The sequence below is a fragment of the Trachemys scripta genome, chromosome 17, assembly GCF_013100865.1.
Source record: "Trachemys scripta elegans isolate TJP31775 chromosome 17, CAS_Tse_1.0, whole genome shotgun sequence".
Taxonomy (NCBI): Eukaryota; Metazoa; Chordata; order Testudines; family Emydidae; genus Trachemys; species Trachemys scripta.
The window spans coordinates 3,470,804-3,487,401 of NC_048314.1; positions in this window are offsets into that span (position 1 = coordinate 3,470,804).

Here is a 16,598-nt window from a genome sequence, read left to right on the forward strand (position 1 = left end):
TTCCCTCCTAAGTGCAGAGTACATGAGCCACAAAACCCCCAAAATGGTGAGTAACTGCAGGGGAAATCAGTGTTCCATGACCATACTGGGCACGTGGCTCTTGGGGAAAGCCAGCACTGTGGGGGGGGCCTTATAGTCATTAGTGTCCCCACATTTTCCACAGGCTGCGTTCATTATGGAAGATATCTCGCTGTTGCGGGTGAGCAGGGAATCAAGGAAGAGTCTTCTCCAAGACTGCGGCTTCTGCCCTGGCCCTTATGCAGCTCACCTGTGTGAAGCAATGGTCCCTCCCCTCAGTGATGGAAGAGTGGCACTGGAAATTTACCCTTAATGGGGCAAGAAACAAAGGAGCTCTGCCAAAGAACCTGCGGCAGCAGATTGCCAGAATCTCCATGAGAGTTTCCTGGAGATCTCTGAGGCAGATTCCCATGAAGTGAGGGAGTCAATCAACACCCCGTTCCACTGCTCAGACTAGGCACGTGGTGGTACACGTATCATAAAGACACAAGCCTGCTTTCTGCTACCCCCCTGCTCCCAACAACTTGCTTCAGCAATTCCCAGAATCAAAGCCACTTACCAAGGGCCTCCTCTCCTGTTTGCGCTTCACCAAGCTCTGACAGCTGTGACTGGCTAGCCTCCTCCGGGGTAGAGAAGAGCTCCTGGCTGCATGCATCTCTGACCTCCGAGTCATCCTCTGCCTCTGGATCCCCCTCCACATCCTCATCCTCATCCAAGATTTCCTCCTCCTGGCTCGGTCCACTCTTGAAGCCAACAAAGTATCCACAGTGGCCTTCACAGTGGAGGTGCAGTCACCACCGAGTATCAAGTCCAGCTCTTTGTAGAACCAGCAGCTCGTGGGCGCAGCACCGGAATGGCGGTTTGCCTCCCGCGCCTTGTGGTAAGCGTTCCACAGCTCCTTCACTTTGACCCTGCACTGCAGTGTGTCCTGGTCATGGCCCCTTTCTGTCATGCATCGTGAAATCTGTCTGTAGGAATCATGATTCCAACAGCTGGAGCGCAGCTGGGACTGGACAGCCTCCTCTCCCCAAATGCTGATGAGGTCCAGCAGCTTGGTGATACCAGTCAGCTCAGTGTTCTTGGGGAACCAGGACACGGTATCCAGCTTGTCTGACTCATGAAGGACATCCCCTCCCCCCAGCCTCTGCTTGAGCCAAAACCGATCAGAGAAAAGACTTGCAGAGAGCAGTAAACGTCATTGAGGTGGACGAGGCTTTCTTCTGGCAACTAGCAGAAATTGCTAGATCACAGGCCCTGGTTCTCATGGGAGACTTTAATCACCCTGATATCTGCTGGGAGAGCAATACAGCGGTGCACAGGCAATCCAGGAAATTTTTGGAAAGTGTAGGGGACAATTTCTTGGTGCAAGTGCTGGAGGAACCAACTAGGGGCAAAGCTTTTCTTGACCTGCTGCTCACAAACAGGGAAGAACTAGTAGGGGAAGCAAAAGTGGATGGGAACCTGGGAGGCAGTGACCATGAGATGGTCGAGTTCAGGATCCTGACACAAGGAAGAAAGGAGAGCAGCAGAATACGGACCCTGGACTTCAGAAAAGCAGACTTTGACTCCCTCAGGGAACAGATGGGCAGGATCCCCTGGGAGAATAACATGAAGGGCAAAGGGGTCCAGGAGAGCTGGCTGTATTTTAAAGAATCCTTATTGAGGTTGCAGGAACAAACCATCCCGATGTGTAGAAAGAATAGTAAATATGGCAGGCGACCAGCTTGGCTAAACAGTGAAATCCTTGCTGATCTTAAATGCAAAAAAGAGGCTTATAAGAAGTGGAAGATTGGACAAATGACCAGGGAGGAGTATAAAAATATTGCTCAGGCGTGCAGGAGTGAAATCAGGAAGGCCAAATCACACTTGGAGTTGCAGTTAGCAAGAGATGTTAAGAGTAACAAGAAGGGTTTCTTCAGGTATGTTAGCAACAAGAAGAAAATCAAGGAAAGTGTGGGCCCCTTACTGAATGAGGGAGGCAACCTAGTGACAGAGGATGTGGAAAAAGCTAATGTACTCAATGATTTTTTTGCCTCTGTCTTCACGCACAAGGTCAGCTCCCAGATTGCTGCACTGGGCAGTACAGCATGGGGAGAAGGTGACCAACCCTCTGTGGAGAAAGAAGTGGTTCAGGACTATTTAGAAAAACTGGACGTGCACAAGTCCATGGGGCCGGATGCGCTGCATCCGAGGGTGCTAAAAGAGTTGGCGGGTGAGATTGCAGAGCCATTAGCCATTATTTTTGAAAACTCATGGCGATCGGGGGAGGTCCCAGATGACTGGAAAAAGGCTAATGTAGTGCCCATCTTTAAAAAAGGGAAGAAGGAGGATCCGGGGAACTACAGGCCAGTCAGCCTCACCTCAGTCCCTGGAAAAATCATGGAGCAGGTCCTCAAGGAATCTATTATGAAACATTTAGAGGAGAGGAAAGTGATCAGGAACAGTCAGCATGGATTCATGAAGGGGAAGTCGTGCCTGACTAACCTAATTGCCTTCTATGATGAGATAACTGGCTCTGTGGATGAGGGGAAAGCAGTGGATGTGTTATTTCTTGACTTTAGCAAAGCTTTTGATACGGTCTCCCACAGTATTCTTGCCACCAAGTTAAAGAAGTATGGGCTGGATGAATGGACTGTAAGGTGGATAGAAAGCTGGCTAGATCGTCGGGCTCAACGGGTAGTGATCAATGGCTCCATGTCTAGTTGGCAGCCGGTTTCAAGCGGAGTGCCCCAAGGGTCGGTCCTGGGGCCAGTTTTGTTTAATATCTTTATTAATGATCTGGAGGATGGTGTGGACTGCACTCTCAGCAAGTTTGCAGATGACACTAAACTAGGAGGCGTGGTAGATACACTAGAGGGTAGGGATCGGATACAGAGGGACCTAGACAAATTAGAGGATTGGGCAGAAAAAAACCTGATGAGGTTCAACAAGGACAAGTGCAGAGTCCTGCACTTAGGACGGAAGAATCCCATGCACTGCTACAGACTAGGGACCGAATGGCTAGGTAGCAGTTCTGCTGAAAAGGACCTAGGGGTCACAGTGGACGAGAAGCTGGATATGAGTCAACAGTGTGCTCTTGTTGCCAAGAAGGCTAACGGCATTTTGGGCTGTATAAGTAGGGGCATTGCCAGCAGATCGAGGAACGTGATCGTTCCCCTTTATTCGACATTGGTGAGGCCTCATCTGGAATACTGTGTCCAGTTTTGGGCCCCACACTACAAGAAGGATGTGGAAAAATTGGAAAGAGTCCAGCGGAGGGCAACAAAAATGATTAGGGGTCTGGAGCACATGACTTATGAGGAGAGGCTGAGAGAACTGGGATTGTTTAGTCTCCAGAAGAGAAGAATGAGGGGGGATTTGATAGCAGCCTTCAACTACCTGAAGGGGGGTTCCAAAGAGGATGGAGCTCGGCTGTTCTCAGTGGTGGCAGATGACAGAACAAGGAGCAATGGTCTCAAGTTGCAGTGGGGGAGGTCCAGGTTGGATATCAGGAAAAACTATTTCACTAGGAGGGTGGTGAAACACTGGAATGCGTTACCTAGGGAGGTGGTGGAGTCTCCTTCCTTGGAGGTTTTTAAGGCCCGGCTTGACAAAGCCTTGGCTGGGATGATTTAGCTGGGAATTGGTCCTGCTTTGAGCAGGGGGTTGGACTAGATGACCTCTTGAGGTCCCTTCCAACTCTGATATTCTATGATTCTATGATTGGGAGACCCACCTTGACCCCTCCCGACAAGGTGATAGGATTAAGACAACTCCCGTGGCCTCATCTGCATCGGAGATGGGACAGGGAGGCATCCCCATGAGCACACAGAATGAAGAACAGAGATTCCAAGGCAAGAACCCACTGAACTCTGGGACCAGAAAAGCAGGGAAGCACTGCATCCTGGGAGAATCTCTGCTCCAGATGTTAATGAGCCTATGCCTGCACACACCCAGCTCCGCAGTTATCAGACCAATTCTAGTAATGAATCCTTGATTGATATCTAAAATACTGAAGCTGCCTAGTTGCATTGTGAGCGCCCTTGAAGGACCACCACCAGTAGACAAGAGTGATCAGCTTCTATTGTCTAGCCTAAAGAAAACCCATAAAAAAAAAAAAAAAAATCTAGTGTTCTCCTTTAAATCATTGTTGTTTCCCTACAAAAGCCCGACCCACACTCCAGTCAGTGTTCTGATGCCAGGATCCAAACTCTGCATCAGTTCCACTGGGATTTCATCTTCTCCTGAGTGATCATGCTGGGGGCTCTAGCTGTCTCCAGCACTCAGGACCCTCAGCTACCACCATCACCTGGGAACCCCGACCAGCTCAAGCTTCAGGGAGTGATGAGATCCGTCTCTTTCTCTCTCTCTGTTTTCTTTTCTACCTCAGGTATAACTTTCTAATCCTGACTTGTTTGATCAGGTATAGTTTTCTATATACACCTCTACCTTGATATAACGCGACCCGATATAACACGAATTCAGATATAACACGGTAAAGCAGTGCTCCGGGGGAGCGGGGCTGCGCACTCTGGTGGCTCAAAGCAAGTTCGATATAACGCTGTTTCACCTATAATGCGGTAAGATTTTTTGGCTCCCGAGGACAGCGTTATATCGGGGTAGAGGTGTATGACTTTTGTAACCTTTAATAATGTAACTGTTATGTTGGTTTAGGCTCATAGACTCATAGACTCTAAGGTCAGAAGGGACCATTATGATCATCTAGTCTGACCTCCTGCATGATGCGGGCCACAAAAGCTGACCCACCCACTCCTGGAAGAATTCTCTCCCTTGACTCAGCTGTGGAAGTCCCCAAATCATGATTTAAAGACTTCAAATTGCTGAGAATCTTCCAGCAAGCAACCCCTGCCCCATGCTGCGGAGGAAGGCAAAACACCTCCAGGGCCTCTGCCAATCTACCCTGGAGGAAAATTCCTTCCCGACCCCAAATATGGTGATCAGCTGAACCCCAAGCATGCAGGCAAGATTCTCTAGCCAGACCCTCCGGAAAAAGTTCACTGTAGTAACTTTTAATATCCCATCATTGATCATTGTTACTAATTACCAGCGATGGCACGTTATTGACCTATTAACTAAAATCACTTTATCCCATCAAACCATCCCCTCCATAAACTTATCAAGCTTAATCTTAAAGCCAGAGAGGTCTTTCACCCCCACTGTTTCCCTTGGAAGGCTGTTCCAAAACTTCACCCCTCTGATGGTTAGAAACCTTCGTCTAATTTCAAGCCTAAACTTCCCGACGGCCAGTTTATATCCATTCGTTCTCGTGTCCACATTAGTACTGAGCTGAAATAATTCCTCTCCCTCCCTGGTATTTATCCCTCTGATATATTTAAAGAGAGCAATCATATCCCCCCTCAGTCTTCTTTTGGTTAAGGTAAACAAACCAAGCTCCTCGAATCTTCTTTCATAAGACAGATTTTCCATTCCTCGGATCATCCTAGTGGCCCTTCTCTGTACCCGTTCCAGTTTGATTTCATCCTTGTGTGGTTATCACTATTATTCAATAAAGAACTTTTATGGTTAAGCTGGTTGCTTCCCTCTCTCTCTCTCTCTCTGAACTTTATTCTTTTGTGTTTTTAGCTTCCCCATTTACTCTGCAGCAACTCTCCTCTTCCCTAAGCTAAAGATCCCGACAGGGCCCAAAAATCCTGAGGGGTTTGCTCACCAAGTGGGTTACTGCCAGTACAATTGTGACGTGACAGTGGGGATAGGGATGAGCTGAACCTGGGACATACAAGGGTGGCAGCTTGAAAGTGCTGCTTGACCCAGTCCGCTGAGTCCAGGAGCATAGAAGGGTGACAGCCTGGAAGTGCTGTTCGACCAACCTGCTGCGGCTTACTCTATTCTGGTGCGGTATCTGTGGCATATAAGGGGTCCGCTTGAAAGTGCTGATTGACCCGGTCCACTCAGATTTGGGGTGTGTGTGTGTGTGTGTGTGTGTGTGTGTGTTTGTGTTTTAACGCTTGTCTACGTTATCAGCAACTGAAAACAGGAGATTAGAATGGGAAGTATCAGGCAGCCTTACTGACCCTGCTCGTCGGCCATTCCAGCTGTCTGATGAGTTGTGTGAATGAGCTGGAGGGGTCAAGTCCCGTTCTTGGGGGCAGGTATCCCAGGACAAGGCCACCAGCACACCCACACCCTCCCTGGCTTCTCAGCAGAGAGGCCAGAGACTGGGGTTGAGATCCTGGCTCCACTGAAGTTCATGGGAAGGTTGCCACTGACTTCAACCAGGCTGTAGACACTGAAGTACTTTCTCCTCAGCCAGACAGGCTTGTGTACATCAGTGCAGAGGAGTTTGCATTGCCACCGTAATATAGTGAGGTAAGAGTTTCAGTCTCCAGAGCTCTGAGCAAGGCACCCTTCAAGTATTACAGTCACACTTCACCTTAGCGCTTCCAGAACGAAGGGCAGAATCTAAAGCCGAGGGCTCCCAGGCTGCTGTGTGACCTGGCTGATTTCACCGTTAGCCCGGAGGTATTGGTGGCTCCAATTGTGCCATCCGCAGCATTGACATGTTTCGTTACCATTCTCAAGAAACCCCACGGGTTCACACCAAGCATCACGCTGCATTTAACCGGCATTCAACAGTGCATCTAGGAACAGTTGTATCCCTCCTGCCCCAGCCCCCGCAATGAGCTTGGAGGTCTCAGCGTATTGTCTTCCATGCGCACTTGTCCAGTTTGCAAGCAAAACTATCAATGGACAATGTGACACAGCTCAACCTACCGGGAACGCAAGCCCAGAGCTGTGCAGTTAGGTGGGGGAGGGCTGAGCTGGCATAAGGTCTGCATGAAACCCCTCTGGGCACTGGAATTCCATCAACTGAGGGCAAAGCTGCCATCCCGAGAGCGCTTAGCAAGACAAACAGCCACACGCCCCAGACAGCTTTGCAGCACAGTGGGGTCCAGAATGTCCCTTTTTCGCCCTGGCTCTGTCAAATCTGCATTATTTGGTCTCCCGCTTGGGTGAGTTAACGGCTCCCCCCCATCAGACCAATTTACATCCAAAGAGAAGACAATGTTTGCCTCACATGCCGCCATCAGTATCCTAGAAACTCCTCGTTCTCAGACAGAGCCTCCTTGCTCCATTTTTTACTGCAAAACTTTTTTTTTTTTTTTTTTTTTTTTTTAAGAGGAAAAAGAAAGGAAGAATGGGACAATCACAAAAGGGCGCTGTCTCTTTAAACCAGCCTGTCTAGCAGCTTTTGAAAGGGGGGGGGGGTCATGCCATGAGGGGTCCCAGTCCAACCAACCCAATAAACAACAAGTCAGGAAATAGTTGCTGTGGAGACACCAAGGAAACAAAAAATCAAGTCATCTAGGTCCTAAGCACCCTCAGCTCAGTGGGAATTATGGGTGCTCAATGCCTTTGAAAATCAGGCTCAAGGTATCTCCAATTCAGCACCCAGGAACCAAGGGACCCCAAATCATCAGCCCTCTCCCAAACTCTGTCTGCCAGCACCTGGCAGGATCGGGCCTACGCAACCAGACAGCACAAAATGCTGGGGAAAAACCTGAAAGCGGATTGTGTTGGGTCCAGTCGTACATGGCGCTAAGCCTCTTCCAGCCCCCTTGCAGTGGGAACTGGAGACAGCTCCCCTCTGCACCCTCTTGCCCCGAACACCATTCGTTTTGAAATCTATGGAACCAACAGGGCACCTGCTTAGTAATAATTAACCAGGAATCCTGTCAGAGGCATCGATGCAGCAAACCAGCTCCATACTGTTCAGTTCTAGCAGCCCCGTGCTGGGTATTTTCCACCAGCAACAAAGAGGTTTCCTAATACACGGAGAACAGCCAGAAGGGAGAAGGCATTAACTAGCACAGCTCTTGTCACCATGAACTTTAGCACTGAAAACCACCCAGACTAACTAGAGCACTTTCCACTTCCCTGCTTGGTCTCTCTAGCGTGACATCTGCCCCGCAGTTCAGACCCAGGAATGTCAAGCATTAGCACAGGCCCCACAAGGGGACGCAGAGAAAGAAAAGAAAAATGGCATGAACACTTTCAGTGCTAGGATTTTGCAATCATTTCCCAATTTAGCTGCCCAGAGCCTTAGACCAAGGCAGCCCAGCAAAGCAATCAGGAGTCCCTCTACTTCCACTTCCGGAGACAGTAAAGCCACCGTGTGGGGTGGGGAGAGGTTAAGTGTGGGGAGGAGACAAGTGACTCTCTCTCTCTGCTCCCAGGAGATTCCATTTGGATACTTTATTCCCCTGGGCACTGAAATTAACCTTGCTTCACTTTACATTAACTTCTACAGTGACCTGCACATTCCACTCATCACTGTGCGGGTTAATGAGTTTCCTTTCAGATTTATTACAAAGTTTTTATTTACATAGTTTGCATGGTAAATTCTGCAGTTCCCAGTAGTAGGTAATTCCTTGTTTGGTTGGAACATGGAAGTCTAACCACAACTGAGTTCGGATGGTTACTCCATGCGCAAGGATACTGCCAGCTAAAATAAGCTTTTGAAGTTTGCCATGATTAGAAACAAAACCTGGCTACATTAATTGATTGATTGAGTGAGTGGAGAAACCATCTGGTGGTCCAACAGAAAAGGGATTTCTAGCTGCAGAGAGGGTCCTCGGTTCCTCTGTAAGGGAAGAAAGAGCTTTCCAGAATGACTGAATTATGCCACCTATGCTAGATTCACAAAAACTGCTGCAGCCACAGCAGGACACCATGCCCAAAGCTGGACTACACACGAAACCCTCTGCTCTCCTACAGTGCACAAACAGAGAACGTGTCAGCTCCCCTGCTCCCCACTCACAGTTCCAACACTGCCGGGAATCTAATATCCCAACAAGAGCACCAGAACTAGATAGTGCAAAAACGTCATTACAGCTCTGTCAAGTTTGAAGAAGCCAAATGAGGGGCTTGGCTGATCTCTAGGTCAAACCCTGTCCATCAAAGTCACCCCAAATTATCCCCACTGGAAGGGTGTCCAGCGGTCAATGCTGAATGGTTTGTTGGCATCAGTCAGTTTCCTGATGGTGCCACATCCCAAAGGGTGTGTCTGTCTACACAGTGGCTGGGAGGTCTGATCCCCAGCACAGGTGGATAGACACGACCAGCACCTAGGGCTAGCTGCTCGGGCTAGCTGCCTGCATACATACTCCGGAGGTCTGGTGGGACTGTATTTGGGTGGCTAGCCTGAGTCACCGCACGTGCCACCACAGCCACACTGTGATTTTAGGCACTAGCCTTGGCAGGACTACAATATCTACATAGACCGGAGCTGAGAATCACACCTCCGAGATGCTGTGTGGACACACCCAAAGCTACTGTCCCAGCTGGCACCATTCAGCCTCTCCCTAGCAGTCTCAGCAGCAAGGCCCAGGAATGAACAAGCCACAGGAGACCATGCTTCCGTCCCCCCACCCCAGGCCAAGGGAGGCAGGTGTGGGAGTTGGAAAGAGGTCACACACGGCAGTCCCCTAAGCTAGCTGGCTGATGGCTAGAGAGGGGACATGCAACTCGGCCGAAGCCTCTGTGCTTTCAGTCTAAAGTCCCACGTGCCGCATCTCACGCAGCAGCTCATTCATAGATTCCATCCATTCATCTGGTCTGACATCCTATGTAACACAGACCAGAGAACTGCCCCAAATCATTCCTACAGCAAATCGCTCAGACAAACAGCCAGTCTTGATTTCAAAATTGCCAGTGATGGAGAATCCACCACGGCCCTTGGTGAGTTATTCCAATGGTTAATTACAGTCACCATTAAAAGTGTCTGCCTTATTTCCGGTCAGAATTTCCTCTAACTTCAACCTCTAGCCCTTTGACCATGCTAGATCTTTCTCTGCTAGATTGAAGAGACCAATATTAAATCTTTGTTCCCCATGTAGATGCTCACAGACCGGGATCGTCACCCCTTAGCCTTCTCTTTGTTAAGCTCAATAGATAGACTCCTGGAGCTCCATCACTCTAAGGCAGGTTCTCTAACTCTCATCATTCCTGTGGCTCTTCTCTGAACCCTCTCCAATTCATCCACATCCTTCTGGAATTGTGCACACCAGAACTGGACACAGGATCAGAGCCCCGCTCACACCTGTGCCAAACACAGAGGTAAGGAGTTTTACACAGAGGTAAGGCTGTCGATTAATCGTAGTTAACTCATGCGATTGATTCAAAAAATTAATCGTGATTAAACAGTTTTAACCACACTGTTAAACAATAGAATCCCAATTGAAATTAAATATTTTGGGATGTTTTTCTACATTTAATATATTGACTTCAGTTACAATACAAAGTGTCCAGTGCTCACTTTATATTATTTTTTATTACAAATATTTGCACTGTAAAAATTTATAAACAAAAGAAATAGTATTTTTCAATTCACCTCATACAAGTACTGTAATGCAATCTCTTTGTCGTGAAAGTGCAACTTACGAATGTAGATTTTTTTTGTTACGTAACTGCACTCAAATAAAACAATGTAAAACTTCAGAGCCTACAAGTCCACTCAGTCCTACTTCTTGTTCAGCCAGTCACTAAGACAAACAAGTTTGTTTACATTGACAGGAGATAACGCTGCCCTCTTCTTATTTACAAGGTCACCTGAAAGCGAGAACAGGTGTTCACTTGGCACTTTTGTAGCCGGCATTGCAAGATATTTACGTGCCAGATATGCTAAACATTCATATGCCCCTTCATGCTTCAGTCACCATTCCAGAGGACATGCTTATGATGCTCATTAAAAAAAATAATGCATTAATTATATTTGTGACTGTACTCCTTGGTGGAGAATTGTATGTCTCCGGCTCTATTTTACCCGCATTCTGCCATATGTTTCATGTTATGGCAGTCCCGGATGATGACCCAGCACATGTTGTTCATTTTAAGAACACTTTCACTGCAGATCTGACAAAACACAAAGAAGGTACCAATGTGAGATTTCTAAAGATAGCTACAGCATTCGACCCAAGGTTTAAGAATCTGAAGTGCCTTCCAAAATCTGAGAGGGACGAGGTGTGGAGAACGCTTTCAGATGTCTTAAAAGAGCAACTCTCCGATACGGAAACTACACAACCTGAACCACCAAAAAAGAAAATCAATCTTCTGCTGGTGGCATCTGACTCCCCTACGGCCCCTTGCACCTGCTAGGCCCTTCCCTTCAGGGCCTGCAGCCTGGCAGGCTACGGGCTAGAGCTCCCTTTTGCTCCCTGAGCCTGGCCAGCACTGCACTGTCCACAGTGCTAGTCTCCCACCTCTGGAGACAGACCTTCCCCTCTCAAAGGCCTGGGACAGATTACCTACTCTCTCCCTGAGCAGCCTTTTTATAGGGCTGAGGCTGGCCCTGATTGGCTGCCTCCAATCTGGGCCCTGATTGGCTCCCAATAAGCCCTTTTCTGATTGGCTGCCCATCTGCGCAGGCCCACTGGCCTGCTGCAGCCTAAATTCACCAGGAGTGGGGCAGCCGCCCCACTACAGACTGGCTGAACAAGAAATAGGACTGAGTGGACTTGTAGGCTCTAAAGTTTTATATTGTTTTATTTTTGAATGCAGCTTTTTGTACATAATTCTACATTTGTAAGTTCAACTTTCATGACAAAGAGATTGCACTACAGTACTTGTATTAGGTGAATTGAAAAATACTATTTATTTTGTTTTTTTACAGTGCAAATATTTGTAATCAAAAATAAATGTGAAGTACATTTTGTATTCTGCGTTGTAACTGAAATCAATATATTTGAAAATATAGAAAACATCCAAAAATATTTAAATAAATGGTGTTCTATTATTAACAGCGTGATTAATCTCACAATTAATTGTGATTAATTTTTTTAATCGCTTGACAGCCCTAAAACAACTTTTCTCCTCCTACTCGAGATTCCCCGGTTTATGCATCCAAAGATCCTGTTCACTCTTTTGGCCACATCGTTGCACTGGGAGCTCATGTGCAGCTGATTCTCCGCCATGACCCCCAACTCCTTCTCAGAGTCCCAGCTTCCCAGGATAGAGTCCCCCATCCTGTAAGTGTGGCCTGCATTCTTTGGTCCTCGAGGTATACATTTACATTTATCTGCGTTAAAATGCATGTTGTTTGCTTGCACCCAGTTTACCAAGCAATTCAGAATAGAACCCTGTGTGGGACTATTTTTTTAATCCTGCTCCCACCCTCCCCAAAATACCCACTCCCACCCGCTCCCTCATTGTTTCTTGCATTTTTATCATGCTCCCACCCACAGAAACCTTAGATTCCACAAATCCTGAGAGACAGATCCCCCCATGCTATTTAAAACCAACAAAAAACAATTGGTTAATATATTATGTATAGAAATGGAATTCAGACACACTTTTACTACTAAAAGAATACAACAAAACTTGCTTAAATCAGGTAAAAATACTTTAACTCTTGTTATAATAGACATCAAACCTCTTTTTATCCCTCGCTTAAATTTAAGTATTAAAACCTTTATTTAAAAAAATAGAAAAACTTGCTTGACAGTGCTGACATTTGATTTATGACAAACCGATGAGAGATTCAGTGTTTCCCCGCAAATTCCTGCAGGTTTTTTTTTTTTTCCCCCCCCCCATCCCACCCACAGCAAAGTACATTTTACCCACTGCCACTGTTATGGCCATGGGTCCTGTGGGGCCTGCAGGACCCCGGTCCCACTGCTGAGCTCTGATCCTGATCGCTCTGTAGCGGTGACCTGTCCTCTTCATCATTTACCACTACCCCAACCTTTTGCCATCTGCAAATTTTATCAGTGATGATGTTATGTTTTCTTCCAAGTCATTGATAAAAATGTTAAATAGCATAGGGCCAAGAACTGACGGGACCCTGCAGGACCCCACTAAAAACACACTCGCTCTAAGTGGGGGGTGAGTCCCCATTTACAATTACATTTTCATATATATCAGTTCACCAGTTTTAATCCATTTCACATGTGCCATGGTGATTTGATGATATTCTAGTTTCAAATCAAATCAGATCTGTAGGTAAAGGCGTTCAGCATGGAACAGCAGCACTGGGCCAAGCTCCCTGCTGGTGTAACCCCCTGAGCATGGGGGGGGGGCTCTGCACCCCTACCAGCATGATGCCCTTAGCGTCTGAACATCACTGAACATCAGCCACAGGCAGGACACAGCTGCAAAATACCAGGTTAGCTTGACCCACTGCAGCCTAGAGTCCCTGGTGTCCCCTCTGCTGGTGCAGGCCCGGGCACGGTCCGTCACACAGGGAGGGTGCAGTGGAAGTGGGCATGGCCAGGGGCATGCTGGGCAGGGCTGCCCAGAGGATTCAGGGGGCCTGGGGTCTTCGGCGGCAGGGGGCCCCTGCCAGGTCCGGGGCAAATTGCCCCACTTGCCCCCTCCCGGGCGGCCCTGATGCTGGGTCCCTGCTCTCAGCCACTGCACCAGTGGGGCTCCCACAGCCCCCCAGCCTTGGTGGAAAATAGTTCCTGAAGGGAGCTCTGATGAAAGGCACCATCACTGATCCGTTTCCTCTATCTGGGAAGTGTGAGTTACACCACAGCTGGCACTGGGGGTCACGGGCTGCGAATTGTATGGGCCCATAGTGCCCGGGCTCCAGCAATATTCAGGGCCTGGCTCCACCAATGTTTGGGGTCGGGTCTCTCCCCTGGCCCCACCTGCCACCCCCACGCACCAGCCCCCACTTGCTGACCCCGGCGCCTCCCAGCCTGCAGCTCCACCTGACTCTGCTCTGCCCACGTCCGACATCAACTGCTGCCGCACGGTCCTAGTGCCCCACCATCCACTAGTGGCAGGGCAGGCTGCCCCGCCCCTGCCCTTCTGCCTCGGACCCTCCCCTTTTCCGGCAGGACCTTCCACCAGCACAGGGGATCCCCCCACCCGCGCTCCTGCCCCACGCTGGGCAAGGGGCAGCCCCATCCCCCACCCCAGTGAGGCTACAGTGAGGGGCAGCGGCAGGGGAAGAGGCGCATGTGTGATGGCAGCGCCCCTGCCCCGGCACCCACCACAGGGGAGGCGAGGGGGCTTCTTCAGGAGCACTGCCAGCTTTTCTGCTGCCCTAGGCGGCGGAAGGTCCCACCCCCAAATGCCGCCTGCCACAGAGGCGGCGGAAGGTCTCGCCGCCGAAATACCGCTGCGGTCGCGCCCCCCAAATTGTAGTGCCCTAGGTGACTGCCTAGGTCGCCTAATGGGTTGCGCCAGCCCTGGGCTTCTTGGACCTGAGAGGGGCCCTAGGAGCACATGTGGGGTGAGTGTGCTGCCAGGGGGGAGAGGGCGCCCCTCCCCCAGAGCTCACTGCTGCCAGTGGGGAGAGGACTGGGGGGAGTCCTCCTCTCTGGCCTCAGCTCCAGGGCAGCCTGTCTGCACCCCAAACTCATCCCCAGCCCTGCCCCACCCCAGAGCCCACACCCCCAAGCCAGATTCCTCCCCCCCCAGATCCCAACCCTCTGCCCTAGCCCCTCCCACACCCCAAACCCCTCTTCCCCCGCTGGAGCCCTCCCCCTCCCCCCACACCCCAACCCTCTGCCCTAGCCTTGCACCCCCTCCCATCCCCAAACTCCCTCCCAGAGCCTGCACCCCAACCCCTTCCCACACACCCTCTCTTGCCCCCAAACCCCCCCCCAGAGCCTGCACCTCCACCCCCTCCTGCACCCCCCAACCCCCTCCTGCACCCGCCACCCCTTACCCCAGCCCAGAGCCTGCACTCCTCACTCCCTCCTGCACTCCAGACACCCTCCCCCACCCAAACTCCCTCCCAGAGCCTGCACCCCTCCTGCACCCTAATCCCCAGCCCCAGCCCAGGGCCTGAACCCCAGACCTCCTCCCCACACCCAAACTCCCTCCCAGAGCCTTAGGCAGGTGGGGGGCAGAGTTTGGGGGGGGGGGGCTTCTGGGCACCACCAAAATTTCTACAAACCTGCCACCCCTGCAAGGGTGGCTCTGGCCCTGCCTGGTCGTTTAGAATCACAGCCACTGCCCTCTGGGGCATGATCTGGACAGGACTCCAGGGTCAGTCCTAAATGTGCCAGTGGCACAAGGCATCTCCAGCCGCGACAAAGAGAAGGAGCTAGCTGCATCTCTCCTCAGCCATGCAACACAAATCCCCTTTCTTTCAAAACAAGTGAGCGCTGGTGCCACAGCGCTGTCCCATCACAGCCCGGACCATAGAGAATGTATGCGTCCACGATGGACCCCAAATCCAAATGCCAACAATGGTGCCCACAGCAGCATCCACCCAGTGTGGCACAGGGGCAGTCTGCAGGCTGGCCAGATTCCACCACATCACACCCAGGACAAACTCATAGGGCATCTTCACAGCAGCCCCGAACACCTGCAAAGTCTCAGCCCCTGAATGCTGCTGACTCTGGGGATGAGATTTAAACCAGCACTGATGCCCAGCTTGCAAATACTAGTGACTTGCAGCTGCCCACTAACAAAACGTGCAACCCTAACCTCCCTCTCCCGGTCCCAAGTAGAGCCGCTTCCATTCACCCCCAGCCCCAAGCTAGAACATGGCAGGGACTCAGCACCTGCCCAGCAAGGCCATTCAGCCCCCAGCTGCTGCCGTTCTACACTGATCACTCCTTCCTCCCTTAACTGGGGGGGTCGAGTTACAACAAATCTCCTTCAAAAATCGGCAGCCCCAGCCCAGCCAATCCCCAGAGTGGGAGATGCAATAACCAGCCCCAGTTACCTCCTAAATGAACAGGCTCTAGCAGGTGAAATTCAATGGCAAAGCTTGGTGCTCACCTGCAAGCAGCACACTCCAGACAGCTCAGAGCCTCTGTGAACTCGCCTGGGAATGTTTGGAAAGAAATCGACCAGTCTTAAAGGTACAGGCCCCCTTTCCCTAGCAAATGACGAAGAAGAGCTGTTTGCACGCCTGCGCCCAACTCTCTTTGGATAAAGGCACCTGGCGTCCCCTCTGGGCTGGGCAGGGGAGACAGAGTTGAAGAGTTTTGAGTTTAATGACTCAGTCCAGCTCCTGAGGGGGGAGGAAATCCTATATTTAGCCACAGGCTTAGGAGCTCCAGGGGGGCAAAGCCAGGGAGTGACAAATCCATGGTCGTTCTGTGGAGCCTGCATGTATCCAGCTATCGCCCAAGGGCTTGCGGAGGCCCCTGAACTAACCCAGTGTGGAAAAAGCTGCCCAAAGAAACTTGCATGGCAGATACATCTAGCTACCAAGAGCCTAAGCCAGGGGAAGACCAAATCAGGACCACCAGAGCCTTTTTAGTGGACAGCTGGGTATGCCAGGACTGGGAGCATCAGTCCCGCTGGGACTCAGGGGTCAGCCCCATGGCAGACACCCTGGGACTGAAGCCCCTTTCTCCCTTACCCACAGGGCTAAACCCACGAGTCCCAGCGCGCCTCCCGATTAAGGACGGGGTCTAAATTAGCTGTTCCTGCTCAAGAAAGAGGTTTTGGAGTCATGGTGGCTACTTCTCTGAAAACATCCACTCGATGGGCAGCGGCAGTGGAAAAAGCTCAGAGAAGCATGTTAGGAAGCATTAGGAGAAGGATAGAGAATAAAGGAGAAACGAACAGAACGCCACTATATCAACCCCATATGTGGTTCCCAAAAGAAGGAGATGAGTTCGTGGAGGATTGGCCCTCAATGGTTATTAGCG